At 36.5% G+C, this 24,524-nt stretch overlaps 1 protein-coding gene across 3 annotated transcripts in view; it reads right to left on the bottom strand.

Annotated features, from left to right (window-relative positions):
* Nucleotides 1-24,524, bottom strand: part of TLL1 (tolloid like 1) — a 127,843-nt gene that overhangs the window by 70,838 nt on the left and 32,481 nt on the right. The window lies entirely within an intron of this gene.

Here is a 24,524-nt window from a genome sequence, read left to right as displayed (position 1 = left end):
TATATGAAGAACAAAAGAAAACTACCTAGTAAAAGACAAATAACTTTTTCCAAAATCTTAGTCTATCTGGTTTCTTCGCACATTACCTAAATGCAGTAATATAAATGTAGTGTCATTGTATTATTAATTTTTAACATGTAGTTTTCTCTATGTAAATACAACAAAGCATAAGAGACACTGAGATGAGAACATTTGAACTATGAAGTCAAATATAGATATTTCTGAGAAAACACAACCTTTACATTTCCTAATATTTTTTTGAAAACAGTAATTATTTGAAGGAGTTTTTATTAAGTTTCAGTTGCTTTCTACATTACATTAAGTTTCCCTCAGATAATTATCTGTTTTCTGTTAAACTGAGCTAAAAAACCTTTATTTATTATTTTCCTCTCTGTTTATTTGTATGCTTTCCTTTTATAGTTAATCTCACTATAAGGATGCTTTCAAATTCTTTGCTTTTCAAAGCTCCAATCTCTTTTCAACCTTCCTTTTGCCTTTTTGGTGGATTTCTCCTTCTCTCTTTTCTTTTTCTTTTGCTCTATTTTCTTTCAGTTTTTTTCTTTTTCACTTTTGCATAGGTAACTCATCTTCCCTAAGCTGTCTCTACAACTCAGTGGACCATGACACAGTCCCACTTCCAAGAATTCAGGATCTATAACCTAAAACTTTCATCTCTGCCTATTTTTGCTGAGATTTCATCCTGCCATCTCCCTGCCAATTCAAACTTAACATTAGAGCTGAATTTAACAGCCATATCCTCAATTGCTGTGAATGAAGTAAACAGAGCATGTACCAATTAACAGGAGCTGAAAGAAGCTGTTTATCTTCTTTATCCAAATTCTTCCTTTTCCTGTTCCCTCTGTCAATAGCTCTATTTTTTGTTCCCTCAGAGTCACAAAACTCCTGGATTCAATCTTGGTGTCATCTTCAATTCCTTTCCTTCTTTCCCCCACCCAGGGAGACATCATTAACTGCTTGGCTGTTACACAGCTCTACAGCAAACTGCTTTCTTCACTTCCACCCAACTAAACTCTAGTCCAAAGTCCAGCTGTTACCAAATCAGTCTCTCATGTCTTCCTCCATTCAAACTGATCCTAAACATTATTGCTAATTGTATTCTTTTTCTCTGCCTGTTTTTTATATCACATTTAAAAGACCACTTATCAGATGAGATTCTCATAGTAGTTTCATGTTGCTGCAAAAGTTACCCATTTCTCAGAATGTAATGCTCACATTCATTGGTGTTGAATCAAATTCGTATAAAAAAGATTTCTTACTTAAGCAAAAAGGTATTTTTAAATAACTCCAAGATATATTGCTTCCTCCAACTTACATTATTTTTCTTGAACACAAGGCAACTAGGAGAAATTATGTTCAATATGCTTTTATCTGCCTCGTAAAATACCTTTAAAAAAACCCCCAGATCATCTACACAGTGTTAATAATGAAATTAAAAAGGAGTATTTTCAATTCAAAACATACCAAACATTTTACATCTCCCCCAAATATTAATATTTCCATGTATATAATTTTTTTACACAAGATAATGTTTCTTAGAAATCACAAGTATTTGAGACTGTTACTGAAGCTGTTCAGTGAGCTCTAGCACATTCTGGAACACTATCCTTCAAAGGGCCACTGCCTCACACTCACACAAGACACACTGGGGACATCATTGCTCCAGCTATCCTGTTCTCACCAGGGATGGTTTTACCATCACATCAAGACACAAAGCCAGTGACAGCTCTAGATATTTGGGGCTTTTTTCCCCTAAGCTTCTAGGAAAAAAAAAACAAACCTCAAATTATCAGGGTTTTGAGCAGTGAAGGAAGAAAGTCAGTAGACTCCAATCTGGTTGATTATTTACTTTTATAAACACCTTCTAGAGGTTTCTCTTGAATGCCATTCATAATGGGGACCTCTACATGGAAAGATTGCAAACTTGAACAAACAGAATAGAAAGTTGTAAAGGAAGGAACTATTAACATTTCTGTCTATAAAGTGTGCCCCAGCAGAGGCCACAGAGATTGCCCACACCAAACTCGAGGAAGTGCTAAAGCTTAATATCAAGGCCATTTATCTTTCCTGGTGATATTGAGAGTTAACAAAAGGAAGATTCCAAATTAACAATGGATGATGCAAAAGATATCCCACTGACAGAAATGCATGAGCAGAAATCACTTTGGTTTCTGTGTGTAATACTGATGTATAAACAGGAAAACTCAAGGCAGATCAAACTTCATACTAACAATAAAGTAGAAAAAAATTGAAAAATGTCTACGCTACTCTTGGTGATGCATCTTTATCACTTTTATCACTTCACCGTGGTAACATTCACTTAAAGATGAAAATACAAATAGAAATACTAATTCCTGTGGATTTGTCTGACATAAAAGTATCGAATTTGTGTGTACATATGTAAAATACACCCTAGTGTTCAGGCAGTGTGTAGTAACTTTGTCTGTTGCATTAGAAAGGAAAAGAAAGCTATTTTTGTTAAACACCTGGACCATTAGCTAGTTTTTGATTAGCAACAAAGGACAAGGTTGAGTTTACCAATAGGATTACCACAGTAATACAATAATAAGTGCTTGTGCAAACTGTCACATAACTGTAAACAAGTAAACTATGTGACCAATAGCAGCCACATTCTCTGACATACTAAAGAAATACGAGTAAACACTAACGTCAGAAATATGTAAGATTATTTTATTAAAATATAATGGAAAGTTTGGAACTTTCTTCAGGCCACTGGTTCATTTTACTCAAGGCAATTCTGTTTTGCAGAAGACAACAAAACATGCTAGAACACAGAAACATTGATAAAAGTTGACTTTAGCAACAGTCTAAATAATGTCACTTCATTTCTACTGAACTACTCCTCTGATCTTCTGAATTAATTTAACTTTACCTAGCAAAAGATACAGGAGTTAACTGGATGGTCTTTAATTTCAATGTAGTCCAAACAATCAGCAACTGAGACAAAAAGGGAGCTGATAACTGTTTTTTAAAATTCCACCTTTTTTCCAATGAAAGGTCTGCAGTGAAGATAAATTCTGCCCTTCAAAGCCTAAAGCACAACCCCAACAGAATTATCCAAAAAAAGTAAAAAAATTATCTCCCGTAACTATTAAAAGTATCCTTTAATTTTTTGGAATGCCAGTTTAAGTGTCAAGCTACTTTGTAATAGGAGAAGACCATAGTTTTATCTCCTGCCTTAACATTTTTATGGCCTGCAACCATCTGAAGAAGTCACTCCATATACTTCATCATGTCACAAACCAATCTTAATGTTACAGAAGGCAAGCAGAGGATTGTTTGGGTATGCAAGGCATGATGTTAAAGGCTTTGCTAAGAGCATGTTAGGATTAAGAGCTTTAGTAGCTCCCTCTAAGGAACTTCTGACAGAATTGACCAGTTCAGCTGTTCACTCATTTTTCACACATATTTAAAGCATAAGTTTCACCTGGAAAATTAACAAGAATCTGACAATCAATTGACTAGGCAAGAAAATGAAACCGAAACAAACGGATAGGAAAACTTTTAAAGGGAGCTAAACAGAACTGTAATATACCTCTACTTATTTCAAGTTGTGTCATATTATCTCTTATCCTACCTGTATAATCAGTGATCTCAAAAACTTGATATTACAGATAGCTTTTTAATTTAATTTAAAAATGCAAGATTGACAATAAACTTAAGAAATATCTGTTGAAAATCTCAGACAGCATTAATTGAAAAGTATTTCAAAAAGCTTTTATTATGTAAAGGTATTTCAGAAAAATGAAAATGGATCTTTTTGTCCAATACTTGATATAAAGACAATACCCTGTCATACCAGACTTCATGCTGGTTAGTATTTGTTTTATATTTTTATATGTCTTATATGGCTGCAACATGATGCACTTATACAAATTCAACAGAGAAAATACATGCATCAATTTCAGAAAGGCGGACAAAAACTGGTTACGAGTAAAGGCACGCTTTTCTGTAACAGTGAAGAAGGAGTTTTGTGGAGCTGTTAAAACAGAGAAGACGTTTAACCAGCAGATGCAGTTCTGCTTTCACACAACTCAAAAGCTCTCAGTTAAACAGCACCCTCAAAAAGGTCTTATTTTATTCAAAAAGACAAAACATTGCCATGTAAAGCAGCTAAATTTGCTACCTGTTAACAATCACCTCACAAGCATGAAAACAAACAGGAAAACCAGTAGGCTGTGAAAGATATTTTCCATCCAGAGAATCACACCTTAGTATTGGCACACAAACCATATTAATGGAAAGGAAAAATAAGATTATCTATAAAGTACAGGTCAAGCACAGGAACTACAGCTACACTCTACTACTTGTAACAGGATCTATTATTTCATGATAAATAATTACTATTCATCTACAAACTTCTCTGTGCTAATCTACTCTCTCCCAAAAAGACCATCACCACAAAAAACACCCAATATTCTAAAGGAATAAAATATGCTACTAAGGACAGAAAAGAAACATAAATAAATTTATAAAATAATTTTCAAAAAATAGATTTCAACTATTTTTGTTTATAGATGTACACACATGGTATGAGTCAATGAGCATACACAGTGAGAATAAAAACATCTTTCAAAACTTTCAATATGGCTGGGAGAAAGAAATTATTTGCTAAATACCATAGGGATGCAATATGTAGTAGGATGGCTCATTCTAGGATTTGAAACATCAATTAGCATGTAAGTCTGCAAAATACAGAAAGGAGTATATTCTTATAATTGCAATAACAAAATTATCTACTTCAAGTTTCATTCACAATTTCTCCTACTATTACTGCTTTCTAAAACTCAAATCATAAGCAGCCATTTTTTAATAAAATATATTTCTGATAGTACTCATACCAGTATTAGTAACAACATACAAAATGCAAGTAAGTCAAGACTGCTATAGTGTTTGTCCCTACAGCACAGCAGCATAGCCAAAGCAAACCAACTTGACCTTGGGTAGGTTGGGAGCACTCAGCTACCCAGCAGACACCAACACCACCCAGAAACGATTCCCGGGACCTGATTTGCTCTGGCAACTCCACAGGCTAGAAACATGTTCAGCTGAGACCTTCTCAAACTGAGATGTAAACTGTGATCTTGTCCTGTGAGCAGACACAGAATTTTGACGGGGGATTACTCCTATACTGAGGAGATACCAATGAAAGGATTAAGGCAATTCTAGAAGGCATTGCAAAAGCAAAGCCTCAAATTTTGGTATGCTACTGGGAGTGCAAAGCACAGAAAGTTTGTGCTTTATCCCCTTTGCAGAAGCTGCCAAGAATGGACAACAAAAAATATTAGTTAACTGCAAGGCACAGCAAGGAAATCTGAAGAGCTCCTTTAACACCCTTAAAGGTGGGATACCCAACATGAAGCAAAGTAATTAATGCAGTAAGTAGTGCCACAAAGTGTGCTGGACAGCTTCAGGGCAGATCTCCATCCAAACCCACATGTACAGCAGTTCTAATTAGCAGACTCTTCTATAGCTGAGTCATTGAGTATTTCCCTGTAACAACACAGCTATGTGCTCTATATTCTATCTTGGTGAGTCACTTTATCCCATACGATTCATTCACAAATTACATAACTGCTTTTAACTCTGAACAGAAAATGGAAAGACTAGAGCTAAGACAATTCTACCTCATTACAAGGAAACCAACATATGCTACTATAACTAACTTTATTCTGTATTACCATTGTTTTCAAATTATTTCAGTCTTTCCAATATTTTCAGGTACAATACACTTTTCTTAGAAATTATCAAAATGAGAACAAGGCAGGGCAAATAAACAGCAAAAGATCTTGTCTACAACCAAAAGCGTAACACTGCGTACCACACCCTGAACTGTTTCTATCACTGCTCATCATGAGTGTTACCTTCAGTTGTAACTACGTAATACATTTCCATGTTACCATACAAAGCTCACAAAACTTTCAAGAGAAAGTTAATTTAACCAAATGCTGGATAATTATCCAAATCAATTTGCCTTTTTATTGGACAAAAATATTACAGAAAAGGAAAGTTAAGTGAAACCTTAACAGCATGAAATAGAAGACCAAGGTAGCCTACTGTCAAAGACACATCAAAAAGAAGTTAGATATTTCATGATTTTCACCATGCAGCGTTTCCACATCTGCACAGCTCTAAGCAATTGTTACTGAAATAACAGATATATACTGAAATAACTTTTATACTTGAAAAAGCTCACATAGACACACCTGAAAAGGGATGTAACACCTCTGACAGGCTGCTTCCATGTTTCCACATAAATTGTGTAAAATAGCAAGTTCATCAATACTCATACCAATTCCATTTTTCAAACTCTCTCTTCAAACTCACTATCAGAAAACCATTCTCCCTGAGGACAGTATCATTTCTATCAGAAAAGAAAATGATGGCAGAATACTGTAAACATCTCCAGACCGTACACCAGTTAGAAATTCATTCCTCCATTCTTTTGAACGTGGCATCCCTTGACAATAGCTCCCATGGGCACACAAAGTCATCCTGAAATCAGCTACCTTGTATGTGGTAGTGATGTAGCCTTAGAAGCACAAATTTTAATGCAATTTACTCGAATGCTCAATGACACTAGTTACACGTTGACAGCATTACCTGCAACTCACCAATTCCTCACGTCACTCGCCCCTAGAAAATTCACGTGTTCCCCATGCACAACACTTTTGGCTTCCTTCCTTCCTCTGACCATGTGTTCACATTTATAGGTAGGATGGTGGCAAGGCAACATCCTTATTGGTATAGTCTGGTGCAATACACTTTTCTTAGAAATCATTCAAATGAGAACAAGACAGGTCAAATAAACAGCATACAACAGGGCATACAACTCCCTATTGTTGCTCCCAAGTTACACTTATGGAGCCCCATCTGAGGCATGTAGCATTTCACTACAGCCAGTCCACACTATTTGCCAAACTCTGCATGAAGTTACTACCAAACTGACCCAACTAGGACAGAAAAATAACCAGGTAGGACCTGACTGTGGGCACAGAAAAACAGCTGTAGAGCCAAAGGTAGGAGAACAGAAATAATTGCTGGAAAGGCATCCACCATCCTAACTCGTTCCAGACAACCCTTCCAGGAGCATGGCAATCACATCACAATGCAGATGGGCTATGGGGTGAGTGACGTGCAGCACTGGGGCATGTCCTGAATTTTTCAAAGCAGGAAACACTCTGATATAAAGCAAGACTCATAAGGAAAATGGAATAATTGTGACACCCTTTACCTGAGTAGAACCTTCACTTTCCAAAAGAGACATTTGTAGAGCTTGATCTTTGTGAAAGGGGACACTAATTTGCTAGATATGCTTCTTTGAAGCACAGATAAATCTCAATTTACAGATATCCATTTATCCTGAGCTAATTCCATTTTTACTTTGTTCTTAATTTCAAAATCGTGACTTTTTCAATTCCATTTTCCTTCTGCTTTGTCTTTTAGTGACAATTTTCATATTTCTTTAAAATTAGTACAACAAAAAAATTTAAAACTTCAAAAAAAGCAAAGACAACTATGACAGAAGTTGCAATCTTAGGTAAAAGGACAAGATTCACCCCTAAACTTACTGCAAGGTGTTTTGAGGACAGGCTCTTCAATATTGCAACAGCTACTCTGTGAAAGGTTTCGTTCTTGGTTAAGCTACTCAACAGGGCAAGCTTCCTGACTTTCAGTAACTGTTTTCTTTTTTTTTATGCAAGATCATCATCAACACCACACAGGCTTTGTAGCTGGTAAAATCTATTCCTCATATAACAGCTTAACCACTGAACTGAACGCAGAGGACAGTGCTCAGTAAACAGTAAGGGTGTCTGCACACTGTTAGCAAAACAAGCAGCTGCACAAAGAACTTTCTTCACCACTGATAACTACCTCAGGCCAGATATTGGCAAAACAAACCTACAGAGAAGTAATCTCAAGGAGACCCACTTATCCATCCTACTATTAATATTTTTTATTACTTTTTTCTACTATTTCTACTCTTTCAAGTTTTTAGTATGCAGAAATAATCAGAAGTTTAATAAAAAATAAATTGAAACATGAGCCTTTCTTCAGAGCAGATATTAACCACTTTGAAAGGAAAGCCATAGCAAGAAACCAGTGACTCTTGGGAAGATCCACAAATGCCAAAAATATTGGGCAATCAGAGCTAATGTTTGTTACCACAGAAAATGCTGACCTGCTTTATATGAAACCACATGCAAGAAAACCATCATTTCCTGGGCCTGTTGCTCCTTCTGCCACCGCAAGAGTAAAGAGAGTGGAGAAAATTCTCCGTCTTCCTGGGAAGGGTGCACGTCAGCCCTAGCAGAAACCATTGTGGCAGAATTAGCTGAACTTCAATTTTGTGATAGCTGACTCTGATTCCCAGCGTAGGAAAAGAAGGCTGACAGGTCATGAGGGTTTTTTTGCTGTCCCCAGACACCTGCAAACACTGACTTCTTCTGCCTTATTAAGGAGGCTAGAAAAATACACCAGGGGGCAAACTCAGATCTATAGTATCACAACAGTCATAATTACCCCAGTTAGTCCTGTGTGACCACTATGATGCTATAATATTCACCTTCATTTTACTTTGAAACTCCATTATCCTGGATAGCCTTAGGGTCAAGATCTACAAAATTAATTATACAGCTAAGCTTTCTTACAGTAGAAAAAACAGACTCCATGAGGCAAAATTATCACTCTTAAAGTGAAATCTTTTTTTAAATATTGAAAACTCATAAACATATAAAACTGGAAAGAAAGACAAAATCATTTGTTCTGAAATTAAGAACAGATTTTAATTAATTCAGTTACTTAGAGAATTGGGAAATGGATAACTTCAAACATAAGCCACATACAGATGAATGGAGAAAAACCCTTGTTGGAAAGAAAGTTGTCAGTCGGAGTGTGCCACCTACATGAAACAGCTGCTAGGGCTGAGATAGATACAGCAGCTGCTACAAAGCCTGCCCAAAGATGCAAGTCTTAGACATTTTCATTCAAACACCAATAAAACAGAGCCACAGCACCAAACCAAGTGAATTACAAGCTAACTGATAATGCATGGCACAAGCCAAAAGACTAGTTTAAGTAGCTAAACAGATAGAGGTAAAATCCTTTATATCCTTTTCCAACCTCCAGATTAGAAAAAAGTTAGAAAAACTTCCAAACCATTCAGTGGAATTGAGGCATTATTGAACTGTAAGGATTTCAGAGAATAAAATCCCTTTTAAAGATGAAGAAGAAAATTAATAGAACATTTATACGTAAATAGACTACTGATGGTGTGGGGCAAATCAGTTTTGATCACAACTTTAATTCTACATCTCAGCCTTTCAGTAGCAATAAGTCAGAAAATTAAGTAAAAAATTATTGTTTCTGGTAAGATGAAGGATTAGATTTATACGCACTACAGGTCTTGCACCTTTGTAAGCATATTTCCCTGGATGCTTTCTTCTTCCACAAACACCCAGGCAAGTCAGATATGAATGGTTCCCCCTGAAAGGGTCCTGGTACAAGGACAGCACAAGCATGGCCAAAGCCAGCAGAGCAGAAGTACTGCATAGCAGCCTTGAAGGGGAAGCAGCAGCAGCTGTCTGGGGGGAGGAAATGTAATAAAAAAAAATTTAAAAAAGGAATAACTGCTTAGATAAGCTACCTGGCTTTGGCAATACCAGTCTTCAAGAAATTCCACAACCAAAACATCTTTCCTCTAGTGTTACAGGTTGTTAATGTGGAGCAGAAGTGGAGAAGGAGTTCAGTAATAAGGGAGGTAACTCCCTTAGTAATTTTACTGTGCTATGACAATAAGAGGCCACAGCAACACTTTCTTTATAGCTTGGCATTAGAACATAATAAGCATGTCACAATAGTGTTACAGTAAAGCAGCAGTGATAGTGATATATGTGGAAATCCTCCCCTTCTGTACCTTCTCCTCATCTATGGGAAACGAAAAAAAAATGTATTTCATTTTGTCACAGACACAAAATCCCAAGTAGGCTAAAGTAGTACCTCAAAACCAGAAAATCCTGAATAATCATTAAATGCAACCAAAGATTTATACAGAAAGCTAAATGGCACAGAAAGGAAAGTGCATATCTAAGGGATTATCTGGCATTCAGGATCAAGGTTGTCATCACACCACATGAAATAAATGTTGTTCCATTTGCATCATCTTATATTTAAACATGGAGAATTATTAAACTGTATATAAATAAACCCTTATTATAGGTTTCAGAAGTGATTTTCATTATCAGCTGAAGCTTCCTGTTTCCATGATTTTTGCCATGAACCTCACTTAAGTCACTCCATCTCATATTTTAGCACATCATTCTGCGACTTGGCTCTGCAGAAAAGACAAGGAAAGAGACTAAATAGCTCTTAATGCTGCTTGTTTTGGCAGTGATCCAGTGCTTAATACAGTGAGTTCTGGGTATTGGACCAAGGCAATTCTACACTTCTGTCTTCATATTCAAGAGTTGTCTTCTACCACATTTTTTTCTTACCAGAGTACAAATTTTAGTCAATAAAGCCAAAAAGATGAAGCCCAATTGCTTAATTTTGTATCTTCCAATTCATGTAATTGTTTAAAATAGAAGTGAGGAGTCTCCTGCACCACAACTATTTTGCTTGTCTCCTGAATACTGTTTCCTTCCTTCCCCCTCCCCCCCCACATTTGTAATTTAAGGGGTTGGGTTTTATTTTCCCATGGAGACTCTGCACAGCTGCTGATTATTTTTTGGACACAGCAAGTAAAAGAAAAAGTGAAAAATGATCCTCAGAGTTAGTGAGGTGACAGTAAATGTACAGTAGAAAAGCACTGATATTATCCAATGCCTAATAGTAAGTTATTAATTAGAATTTAATATTCCATACATCTGATTCTTACATAGCTTAATATTCTGAGAAATTTTAGCAATGATAATACTTGAGACAGAACTTGTACAATCATAGTAATATTTTGCCTCTTGATGGATACAATGAAATCTCATTTCATCTTTGCATTTATTTGTTTGCTCTTGAAAAGCACTATTCAGCATATCTGCTAAAAGCTTTTTTAAATCCTTGTTTTTAACCAGTAAAGAGTATTAACCTTTTGCAAGTGCTCTGCTGCAAGCCAGCAGAATCTCTGCCCCGTTCTGAAGAGAATTATGGCACCGAGTCCACACTTACTCATTTCCTAGTTTTTGGCACGGTGGTAATTCAAGTGTCATCCACAGAAATTATGCGGAGGAGGTAGGGGAGAGGACAATAAAAAAAATACACAACTTCAGCTTTCTCCTGTCCCTATAATTTCTTTGCAGGACTGTATTTATCCCCAAACTTGTGAGGCTGCAACCACTATTGCCACCCCCAGGCTGCCACAAAAGTGATTAGGTTAAATTGTGCATATTGACAGTAGGATTTACATAAGGACTTACAGTTTGCTACTTGTTTGCAGCTGATTATCAGGCTGGTGCATCACAAGTAAATTAAGATAAAATCAATCCTATGGTGAGAAACACCTTAGTCCCAAGAATTTAAATACAGACCATTCTGTGGTGTAAAATGGTAGCTATTTGAAGGTTCAAGAATTTCACAAATCTTAAAAAAAGCAAACAGTTATACTTTGCTTAGGCTTTCCATTTCCTTAACGTCAGTCTCATGCTGATCCCCATTATAGGGCATTTTAGCTTGCATGTCAAACTGAAACACCAAAGGGCCAATTCAAATAACAGATCCTGACTTGTTCTCCATGTCTATTATTCTTCCCTTCTTGCCTTCATTAAGCCACTGCAGCTCCTTATGTATTGCTTACCACCAGATTTCTTGTGCTCCTCTCTAATAGCAGCCCATATGTTAGCAGGAGCAGAGTACCAGGGTCCATTTGCCATCCCGCTCGCAGACACAGCTTCTCCCTTTTCAACTGCAACAGTCTTAACTGCAGCTGCTGTTTGCATGAATACAGAGAAGACATATACTAAGTTTTTAATTTTTTTAATGGATCTGTTTCTTAATTAATAAAGATGTTACTGCCTAAATTAGTCTCAGAGTATTTTCAGATGTCTTTCAATACAATTCAGCAGCTGAAACAAAGTACATGAGCCAAACATGATGCTTCTAGCCAGCTCACCCTGGGCTGGCATGGTCTGCTGGCTATGAGGGCTGCGTCTTTTGACGGCAACACAGTGGTGACCTTAAATAACCTCTTAATATATCTCTGGAAATAGGAATTACACAAGATGCTGAAAATACTAAGCTTCTTTTAAGCTCAGAGAAAATACAAATATTTAATATAGCTAACATTCAGAGCAAATATGCCAAATTAAATATTAACTTTTTCAGAGGACTGCTGTTTAGCCTATACCATTAAGGGTCTAATATTTCAAATTTCCTTGACTATTAACATTTTAGGAAATGGAGAATTTTAATAGGTTCTTTAACTCCTAGATGGTCTTTCTTCATTCTTTTATGCTTCCAAAGCAAACAATTCAGAAATAAACATGAATATGTAGAAAACCAAGGAAAAGCACTTGACCAAGTAAAGAGCAGTCAGAAAACATGCTACTGTATCACCTAGCCCTTAAGTAGACCATATGTGTTATTACTGTGTTTAAAAAACATTTTCATTTAACTCTTGGACACGGTGCTGGAGACAAATCTTATATTATCAAAAGGCATACTCCTATAAATATTTGAGAGACTTGTGTTCCACATGTGGGAGGAAAAAAAAAACCAGGCATACAAACCATATGTTTTCTTCTACCCACTATCTCTTCTCATATGAATTCTGGTCTGTAAATCATAATCCTAGTTGTCCACGTTTCTCACATACAAATTGTGTCAGTACACATACTTAAGTGGTTCCCCAAGTTAATACAAGGGTAACTGAGAACAGAATTCCTAATAAAGAACAAAACAGAAGGATTTGCTGAGCCAGTGCTCTAAAGCAAAGCTGTTTATAGCATTGGTCTATGAATATGAGAGTGCTCAAATAGTACAGTGTATTTTGGGACAGACAAGATTTCAGGTGAATGATCCTGGGTCATGCCCTATGTTTGCAAAGGAATGCTTTAAATTTTCTGTTCACAACTAAAATATCCACAGACTGTCATATTATAAAAACTGATCTGCTTGAAGCTCATTTAGGAAGACAAGAGTTCAGATTGTGGATTGGTAGCATGAACACTGCTTCAGTTACTAGAGAGCTGTAATATCACAGCCCCTTTGTGAAAATCACAAGTTATTCAGTTATAAGTTATTCCCCAAGAACATGGATCCCAAAACCAAAATAATTTTATCATAACAATTCTATTACTGGTATAAATACATTTAAGTGGACAATTCATCCAAATGTCATAAAAATTAATCTGCAAAAGCACCTTCACAACTGTGAAAATCAGTGACATTTGTGTTTATAAATTATTCTTGCATTAGTTCTGAAAGTAAATTTCTTTCTATCCCTGAACAGAATAAAAAGCACAATATTTAAAGATAGTCAGCTTTTCAGTACAATCAGTAGAAACAAATCACCAGAAATTTTTAGAAATTTCATACTCATTTTCAACTAAAGGACTGACATATTAATCTTAGAACTAACAAAAACCTAAATAAGATATAAGGCAGAATAGGGACAGACAAAATTGTCATGTAATCTACAAGACATAATGTGGGGGGAAAAAAAAAAAGAAAAAAGAAAAATCCTGTACTACAGGACTTAATTGCTTTTTTCATGGCAGACAAAAGAAAGAAGCATAGCTTTGGGTTGTGCATATATCAGAAAACTGTCTTTGTGGCATCCCAAAAGCTTTTCACTTTGATGAATGTGTTAGAAAATCATGAATGCACAAGGGACACTTCAAGAGCAGTAAATGACCTAACACAAAGCTTGAGAACAGAAGACATCTTCATGTGCTAAAATGACTTCATTTGTTTTATGAAAACATGGGAGGAACATCTGTCAGGACAGGAAAGTATTCTGGAGCAACTTAAGGCATCAGAGCTGGAATTGGCAGGAGGGATTTGGGGGTTGGGTTTTCTTCTGAATGCTTTTGTTTGGCTTTGACAAATGGTACTTCACATTTCTGAGACTTAGAGAAAGTGAGCTAGAACCTTGGAGCTCAAGACTGGATGGAAATGATTGCAAGGTTCCTATAAATCTCGAGAAAATGTAGTAAATTAAAGATCTACAGAGTATGGATTTTAGGAGAAACAAGTATCAGTGCTACTCCACCTGCAACAGTTCAGTCCATTTGGAAGAAAACACCAAAAAGCTTCTGAGTTACTAAATCCAGTACTTCTATTCCCAGTCCTATGCCTGAGTGACTTGATTGATGCCCTCTATTTTTGGCAATTTGTGGTATCTCAAGAGGCATTTTTTGGATTTGCACTAAAATAAGTTATCTTGATAAAATGAGCCAAACATCTGAAGGAAATAAGGTACTCTGCTAACTCCACAGGGATCTTTCAGTACTAACAAAAACCTGAAAGGCAAAATGCAACAGCCGTTGCTCTGGTTGCCCAGCCTGTGCTGAACACAGAGCAGTGCTAACTACCTTTGAGCTGATGGAGACAACCAGCCCGTGCCCCACCGCAGGGCTCAGCGCTGCACAGCATCTCACACCCCAACCCAGGGAGCTGCTCCAGGGCATTCTGAAGCACTGCTGCTCCATAAAGATCACCTGTAGCCCCCACTCTCAGCAAAGCTTCTTGTGCCACCACAAAAACATCGCTTGCCTATTGTCACTAGATCAACGAGTATGTTTTATTCAAGTTTGGAATCAAATATTATTAGTTCCAGCATGGAAGCATGAAAACAACCTTTCTAATGATTACATTATTTTCCATTTGGTAAATGGATTTTTCCCATTCTCCATATTTCAAAATAGAACTAAAATCAAAGTCACTATTTTAAGTCTGTCTGTCTTATCGGAATTTTCTTTTATTAAAATTGCAAAATAGATAATGAGTGGGTAAAAGTAGAAAGTATAAAACATGATAACCTAGCCTACGAATTAATATACCTTTCATTTTCTTTTCCATGTTACTTTCTGTTTCTCTGTATAATAGTGTCCAAAATAAAAGTCCAATCATCTATCCAATCAAAATGTTCAGGGAATACCCAGAAGCTCACTGTTTTAACAATAGAGAACTTAGCAATATAATAAAAAGATTCCACTTTGAAGTTCTGCTAACAGAAATATGCAACTGGTTGAGCTACTTAATTCACATCCCTTCTGGCACCACTGACTTTATTGCATGGACCTTCCCATAAGTAACCAACCATTTTGAAAACAATACATTCCCTTCACTGTTCCTACTGAAAACTTTTTCTGTGAGTGTTTCAATTTGAAGCTGACCTTTCTTCCTTGGCTTTAGACCTATTTTTTGAAAAATAGGTTAGCACTACCACTCAATTTTCATAAACCAATACCACAAATGCAAATGTAGAGGCCATTCCTACAATAAGAGTTTTGCAACCCTTTTTGAGTAAAATTTTGCAACAGTATCACTGGAATTCCTACCATGCAATAAAATTCTATAAGAGCACTTAACTGATAACATCCTTCAAGTTAAATAATAATAGTAATAATAACAACAACAACAACATATTAGGATTGAAGTCTTACTGCACAGCAAGATACAGATAGCTTAAAATTACAAGCAAAGTAATGAAGGTAAGTGGACTTCTAGAGAAGGGCATAATGCCAGCTGGAGTCAACTTATCAGAAAAACTTTACACTCAAAGATAAAAATAACTACTTTAATACTTTTAAATCTCCAGATTAATAAAAGAGGGATAAACTAACTTTGTCTTTAATTTGGTAGCTATATCACACTTTTATGTCAGAAACTAAATGTTTCTTCTGTATGGAATTGAAGCCGTTATCTTCATACTACTACCATTAATCAAAATCATTCATATTAAATTGATTTAAATGGTCTTTTGACAAAAGAAGGCACAATTAAGTACAAAGAATTATCATTCATCTGCATCTATTTTCTTGCAAGTTGTCTCTTAGCTTGATGCTATACAACTATTTTTCAACTAGAAAAATATAGAGAAACATTTATGAAAATCACCATTTAGCTTGGGGCTACTGTAACTGTATACAATGAGAGAGACAAGTCCTAAACGCAGAGTGACCTGGACTTCTTGCCAAACTGCCAAACAACCATCCAAACCAAGAGTTAACAGCTAGCTCAAGTGCATTTTAGAAAACTCATACCTTCAGAACAGGGGCACACAGGTCCATGTACCTTTGAAGAACATAGATCACATTATAGAAAGCAGATGTATCCTAGAAAACAGAAACTCCCCAAACGGTTTGTGAGTTTGCATGACATACCTCAAAATCAACAGTTTGGTTCAAGAGCAGCCAAGAAGCAGAGAATGCCTTGGCTGACAACTGAGAGGCCACCTTCTCACTGTTCATAGCTCCATCCACCCCATCAGAAAAATATTAGGCATGTGGATCAAACAGAACCTGCTTGGTATCTTATCAAGTTGTCAAGCAAAGGAAAACAACAAGGGAGAGAGCTGGGAAGAAGGCCAAGGTTCACTGGGGATGCAGCTGGACAGAAGCAAGAGGAATTGCTAATGACCCACTTACCAATATGACATGGAATTAGCAGAATGGTGAATGACCAGGCAAACATGATTTTTAGGGCAGCACTGCAGCCCCAGAAGTGTAAGCTATTTTAACAGAAAAATGGTGTAAAAGAACAGTAGGTATTTCACCTGGCAAACAAACTTAGCAGGGCATTGGCAGAAGAGCTAATTCAGCTTTCATATATGCTCTCTCAACAGAATGATGACAGGCTGGAACAGGTTCATAAGGGATTCGTGCAAATGATTTTTCAAGGTACAATGAGATACCAGAGGAAGTCACTATACATAAAATGTAACAGAAGCAATGTTAAATGGTTTGATCGCCATTAAAATAGTAAAGAGAAGAAGTTTATTCACTGTGTGACTTCTCTTAGTCCTGCTGACAAAAGACAAAGCAAACAGAAATTGACAACAGGACAAATCAAACTTATGGAATAAGGCATACTGGAGCTGGGAAGGCATTTACAGTGTAGCAATGATCATTAACTTTATTAATCATTAATCATTACCCCTCTAATTTTTGTCTGTAGTTCATCAAGAATGAGACTCTATTCCACACTCCAGAAAAAAATGAATTGCAAATAGACCCTATGCCATCTTAAGAGAAGAGAAAGCAAGGAAATGGACAGAACAGTAGGCAGTTAGAAGACTAAGTGCTTGATGTGATGGCTACAATAAGCAAATTGCCGATTCAAAATACTCATTTTGTGGTTTCTGAACTCCAGTCCCCGGGCATAAAGGTAACATAACAACTGCCATTGACATCCCACAGAAGAGTAAAGCCTCTCCTTGGGGGCAGGACAAAAGAAACAGTATCTGGAAAAGAGACAATGAGGGAAAAAAAAAAAAAAATCACTCTTATATGAGTTTATCAAAAGTAGCAGCCAGCAAGTTAAGCTATTTTCTTAAACAAAGAAAATAGCAACATTATCAAGTTATGCAAGAGCAAATAATCACAATTTTGAGAAAGCTGTATGTAAAATATATCTGACATGGGCAATCGAAATAACAGCTCTAATAAGCTTCATCTCTGAATACAATGTGGAGCCTCATCTCTTTCAGAGGATAAATTTCACACATTTTTTATCTTTTTTAATATAAAGGTCAAATATAAACTTTCCAGTGCTTTCAGAAAACCTGTTCTTTACTGTCCATACTGTATAAGTAAACTTCTTGTAAAACATTTTGATGTTTAACAAATGTAGAAAGTGCACCCCCGCAGTCACACAAGGCTGTTCCATACAATGCTTTAACTGACACACACAAACTGACGGAACATTTTCCTTCTCACTGCTTAGTGAGAGGTCAGTACAAACACATTAAGAAGACAGCCGATGTTTCATGGATCTAGCTTCCTTTGACTGTCCTTGATGTTTTGCAGAAGAACTTAGCTTCACCCACAACAGTTTTAGGGTATTTGTGGCCAGCAGATAGTCAGTGAGCATTCTGCAGCTGACAACAAAAGCTGTTGCCACCAAGATGTGGCTGTTCCACTTCAGACCAGGTTTGGTACCAGCTGGAGTAATTTTGCATGTTAAGATCAGCATACTTCCTACCGCTTTCTACTTTGGATCTAAAAAATACCCTGAAAAAATCTATATAAATTCTGAATTGAAAAGACAGGACAAATTCTTAGCATCTGGTTTCAGTTGGTTCAGATGACTTGGCAAAAATATACATCATTTTTCCGAATGGCACAGGAAATGACAGTAAAGATTCACAGTAATTGCATGATCCTTGAGTTTAAGATAATCACAAAAAAGACACACATAACAAGATTTGACTTGTGGCAAAGTTATCTGAAAAGCAAAAATCTCTTGGCTATACATGATGGACAGATAAATGAACAGTTTTGATCTTGTGTTTTTCCTATCATCCTATTTGATCTGGCAAAATCATCTGTCAGTGAAGCAAAAGCAGCTTTCAGGAACGGAATCTTTGGTATTTTCCACTGGGGCAGAACTAAACTTCTGAGGCAATTCTGTATTATGATAATCAACGAGGTGAAATTTAACATGGGACACTGTACAAACAATATTAACAATGCACCACTGAAGAAGGTATTTACCAAAATTGCAACTCCCAGAAGCACCCTCATCTTCAGCAGAGAAATACTACAACAAAGCAAAGATCTCATGTCAGCATTTGGCAAGAAAAAGAAAAAGGATGAGCCTTTGGTCTGATTAGTTTGAAAGAGAAGGTAGCTTGGGTTTGGAGAGAAAAAAGAAAAGAAAATCCTTAACAGAAATTTGTGTCACCATAAAAAAACCAGACACGAGGAAAAATGTTGACCAAGTTTTAAAACATAACAAATACCTAGTGATAAGTAGCTACTGGAGATAAATGCTTGATTTCCTACCGATAAATAAATATCAGCTAGTGTACACTAGTGTGCAGCTATGTACACATCTTTTCCAACACTTGAATCTAACACTCCTTGCTTCCTTAACAGTCAAAAGCACACTGTTATCACATGTAGCTATGCTATGCTATTGATTATGACTTTGACATTCTTCAGAATCATGTAAAGGCAGTTTGCTTACATGATAAAATGTTTTGGGGTTTTGGGGTTGTTTTTTTGGGGGGGGGGTTTGTTGGATTTTTTCCCTCTGAGCACATGGAATTTCTTCCCTGCTATGGAAACGTTTTGAAAATTGTCTTTCACTTGGTTTGGAACAAAATAACATTTTGTTCTAATCTTACATATTATCTCCTTTGCGGATATATAACAGGATTTTACTTGCAGTAAAATGTCTTAAAAAGCAAAACACTCTTGGAGACCTGTAGTGAAGTATTATTCAGAAGTACCAAGGAGTTGTTTTGATGGTACATTTCACACTACAGTCTTAATCTGTTGGCAAATCAGATACTTAAAAGGAACATATCCTGCAACTAGTTAAATGGTAACAATTGCTGGCATTTCATATACTGACTTCTGTTCCATTTCTATTATTTCTCTCCTCTCTTTAATTACAGGGAAAGATTACATCTGAAAAATCAATGCCTGTAGCTAAAATATGAAAGTTAAATTTAGGTACATATTATGTAAATGCAGAAAAAAGACTAGTCCACACTAATTATGCTTTAAGGTATCAGAATAAATTTTCTAACTTTCTACATTCAGACTTTTTTAATGGGTTTTTTCCCATTTTTCCACTCACCAGACAGGGCACAACCATCAAGAACAGTATTTTTACTTTTTCCCTACAGAAGTCTTTTCAGCAGCACCTATATCTAGAATAAATTTAACTTTTTCCCCCTGCTCGCTTGCATATTTCTGCACACAATTTCAATAAAAGTAACTCTTCGTAGGAAGCATGAATGAAGAAGGGTGTGTGACATTTGCAGCTAAGCGGCAGGATGCAGACTACCAGGAAAAGATAACTAAAGTCTGTGGTGAGCACTTAACAAACGTAAAGCAGTTTGGCAGAACCTGACACTGTGCTGCAGTCGGGAAACTAGATAACAAAAGGTTGGCAATGTGCATTCTGCTCTTTAATAGAAAAGATAGTATCAGATAAGCTAACAGCCAAATATTCACATCGTGTCTTTCCTCACAATAACATGGACAGGAATACCTGGCAATACTAAAATTTAATGGTATTTTGTTTGGAAGAAAAATTAATCTGAACTGTATGCTAAGATGACCTTTCATTTAGATAAAATTGAATTTAAAAACTACTCTTTCTGAAAAGAAAGCGATAATGCAACTCATTAAGACAATTTTCTGTAAAGATGATAAGTATCTAGCCATTGTTATATTTTTCACCACTATAAAATGTAAGACTAGTAAAACTCGTAGAGTTTTCTGCCAAAAGACCTTAGCTAATGAATTCAAGAAGCAGATATAACACTAAGGCTGTTTTGCAAATACAGCAGTCTTCATGGTAATGTTTAATTTTCCTTGTACCCAAACTTTGTTGAGAGTGTGCATTTGAAACAAACCCTTTGGAGGAGCTGAAAGTTTTCCATCTCTCCCATAAGCTAATACCTTAAAAGAAAGGTAAAATAAAGTACTGCACTGTGCTTCCTGTTTTGGGGCTTTGTATTATGATATACTATGATTGGGGAAAAAAATTCTACAGCAAAAGAATCTAAATTTAGATATAACAGATATGCAGACACTTTAATTCTTTACTATTGTAGGATTATTTTTGAAAACAAAATAATTTTCAACATCAAGGATTGTGTCATAATATGCTTCTACTATGTATTGTTACAAAACAGGTAAAAGCTATTATAAAGTAACTTCCTAGCTTTTGCTTTAAAAATTGAAGTCAATTTCTAGCAGGGCCAGCAACAAGAACCATGCTTCCACCATGGTTCAGGGTTTTAGCCTGAAATTACAGCACAGACTTCTGTCAGCTGAGATTTAGGAAGTTAATTGGCAATAGAGGAAGGCCTTATCCCAGAGAGGGAGATGGTTCATGGAGCTAAGTGTTACCTCCAACATCAGTCAGGGGAGCCATGGCTCAATTTATCCCACTCTTTTCTCCCACTCTGGAGGTAGGATCTGTGCCACATATTTGTGCCCCTAAAGGAGGGAAAAGAGACTATGGTTTAATGGGGAAAGCCTGGCCAGGCTGTCTGCTTCTCCAAGTTTCCCAGCAATTGTGAGAACCTCTTCTCCCAGGAGGTATTCTGGGAGGCTGATGAAGCTAAGTGAAGTCCTACCTCCTATCCTAACTTGCTTCCCTCCAGATCATATTGCTCTATTTGCTCTGTCAGCTCCCAGCATAATGTAGTGCAGTGCTTTGGCGGCAGCCTGGGACCCTCTTCCTGGAACAGCCACGTTTAGACATGGATTTGGCAGGCTGAAACCAGTTTCCTGAGGAAGAAAGTCAAGCGAAGGGAAATCAGGTGTCTAAACGGAACTGTTTAAACTCAATTAAATCTGAATAAAATTGGATGGGAGTTACAAAAGGGTGGTTTTCTAGCTCCAGGGTCTTTTTTCCCCCCAAATTTCAAAGATTTGCAATGTAATTGCTTTTCTGCATCCCATCCTCCCCCAAAAGTCAAAGTAATCTTAAAATACCAAAGACAATATCAAGTCTACAGATGAGTGTAGTAATCCTCTCCAATGAGAAAATTATAGACAGTGAGTGCATTTGTAGGAATTTGCATTTGAGGATTGTGGTCCTCGTTCTTTAACTCTGCAATAAGGCACAGAGGGCAAAATGGACAAATTCCAAAATACAGAATAGGGCACTTGACCATTCAAGAGATACCTCTTCAGCAGCAAAGCCCAACCTTGTTCTGAAATCAGTAGCTAAAATCCAGTCTAGAACCTGTCGTGATCAGCAGACATTACTACTTTACTACAAGGAAGCTTACATGAAGTGTGTTTGTGAAGCTCAGCCCACGCTACCCAGTGCACATGTGTTAACACTATAAATAATTTACAGTTTTATAGGCAGGTTCATCAAAATCATCATCACAACAGCCTAGAATTGCCATGTAGTACACTTCATGCTCTGCATCACTTCCTAACACCTATGAAAATAAGAAAAAACCAAGCTACACTGAGAAATTTATCTGTCCATACATTTTGTGTACATAGCCTGGAACCACAGCGTAATTAATATTTTATCAATGAGAATTTTTGTACAAAACTCCAAGGAAATGGGGTGGGTTCATTCCTACTTATTTGATCATATGCACTTGATAGCTTGAAAAATTTTGTAAGCAAAGTCAAAAATATCTGCCATTTATTTAAGCCACGAATGCAAGCATAATTCCTGCCCATGGCTTGCTCTCTTCTAAATGCTAACTATAGAGTACAGTTGGTGAATCTACAGTGCTTGTAGATTCACACAGATTTTGCAGATTTATCTTTGTTGCCCAAAGTGACACTTGTGTTCCAAGTAACTGGTGAATGGATGAACAGACAGGCAGACGTGTGGCTATGGATTCCCAGAGGACTGAAAGCAGAAGCATCCAATTAACATGTAGTCTTTCCTCAACTTCCATTATGTCCTAACACTTTTGTGTAAACTTTTATTTCAGTTTGATGCTTCCATCAACCCTTCGTTCTGAAACTCTGGAAGTGAATACTCCGTTTCTTGAATTATTTGAAAATATTAAAATACATACTTGGTCATATATTCAAATTATCATCTTTCTTGAATCCAAAATAAATTTTAAATCAAGGAAAACAGTAGTTACTACCTGTCACACAAAAATAGTATTAAGTGTGAATCAAAAGCTAAGTTCCAGGAAGTATACAACAACTATATAGAAAAGCAAGTTTCTTAGAAAAGTTAATGTCCCCACTATGTATGGCTGGTATACATACCTCGAGGAAGCCTTTTTTCCAAATTTACTGTTATTTTCTGTACATGCAAAATCTGAGCATTCACCAACCAAAAAAGAATAATATACAGTTTTGCCTATTGCTTGCTTTCTGTGGTTCAGTAACACAGTTTTTGGAGCTACCATGCTGCAGTTACTTCCACTGCAGTGAATAAAAAGCAGGCTGTCCCACAGTCCCACCTCACCAGCCACATCACCAAACACCTTACAGACTACAAAATGCTATCAGCTGTTTCAAAGAGCTCATTGCTTACCATCTGCTTGTCAGGATGAGGAGGTGGCACTGCTTTTTTTTTGAAAAGTCTTGGGTTATCTCTTCTTTAAAATAAAACATTGGCTATTTTTATGAAAAGGAGTGCTTGTTTTCCTTCTTTGTAAGCAAGCAAAAGTGTTTAGCTTTTGCCGTAGGATGTTTACTTTTGCTAAGAGGACAAAGCTAGTGTTGGAGCCAAGAAGAAATATATAATACAAAGGAAAGCTATTGAGGAATAAATTTGTAATGTTTTCTTTTCTTTAACAGCATTATTTGTTTCTAAAGTGGAACATATTTATTTCTCATAAGTGATTGCAGAGCACATGACTCAGGACTTACCTCCACTGACTTAAGAATATCTTTTGAAAGTCTCTAAGTCTAATGGAAAACCTCTGCTAAATTACCAAACAGGAAGTAGATTAAAAAAGGGAACACCTTCAGGTATTCCTCAGAAGCTCTACTTGAATATCTCCTCTCCATTTGTGTGAATTCCAGTAACTGGACAAACTCCAAAGTACCCATCCAATTTTGCAATTGTTCATCTCAATCATTAATGAAAGACTTGACTCTCACAATGGACATTTTACAGACCAGGAAATCTTTGGAAAGAGTGCCTCAATACAATTTTTATTTATTGTAGCCCATTCTTCAATGTAAAATATCAAGACCTACCAAACATGCGAAAAACAGAGAAAAGTGAAAACCAGAAAAAAAAAAAAAAAAAAGGTCACCATGCCTGCAATGGAATGGTGAATAAACATCCAGTGCACAAAAATTGTGCTTCCAAAATGTTGTCCTTTACAAGGAAAACTCAGGGAAAAACAAGTATCTGTGTAGTGTTAAAATCAAATACCAGCTATGTGAATTCACTTGGTAAACATGCATTTGCACAGACAATTTTAATGAAATACAATACCTGATCACTCACTCGCGAAGTTTAGCTATTCCCTCCAAAGTCAAGAGCATCCAAAGCACGTATCACTTCATCATACACATTCATACCCACTTTTCCAGCAAGAAGAAAGAGAAAACCAGGTGTTTCAGGCACAGGCCATGCACCCCAATGCAGGTGTCTAACACAGGCAGACCTAGTGACTGACTGATAATGCCACATCTCTCTTCAACTCCTTATAGCGGGATGAAAGATGACCAGCTTAAACTAAACACATCTGTCTTTTAGAAAGCTGGCCTTAGGGAAGATAAATGCTATCTTGAGCATTACTAATGCTTTAGCACATTTTCTCCCCAGTATTTTTCAGATGCAATAGAGAAATTGGATGCACAATGTTGTGTCTCATTTATTCTTGCAGCATAATTACATTCTCCAATGAAGGCACAAGT

The sequence above is a fragment of the Corvus kubaryi genome, unplaced genomic scaffold (genome assembly GCF_017639235.1).
Source record: "Corvus kubaryi isolate FWS band 111438036 unplaced genomic scaffold, C.kubaryi_AGA036_p1.0 split3-131, whole genome shotgun sequence".
Taxonomy (NCBI): Eukaryota; Metazoa; Chordata; class Aves; order Passeriformes; family Corvidae; genus Corvus; species Corvus kubaryi.
Note: the sequence above shows the minus strand (reverse complement) of the source record. Positions and strands in the feature narration are given on the sequence as shown.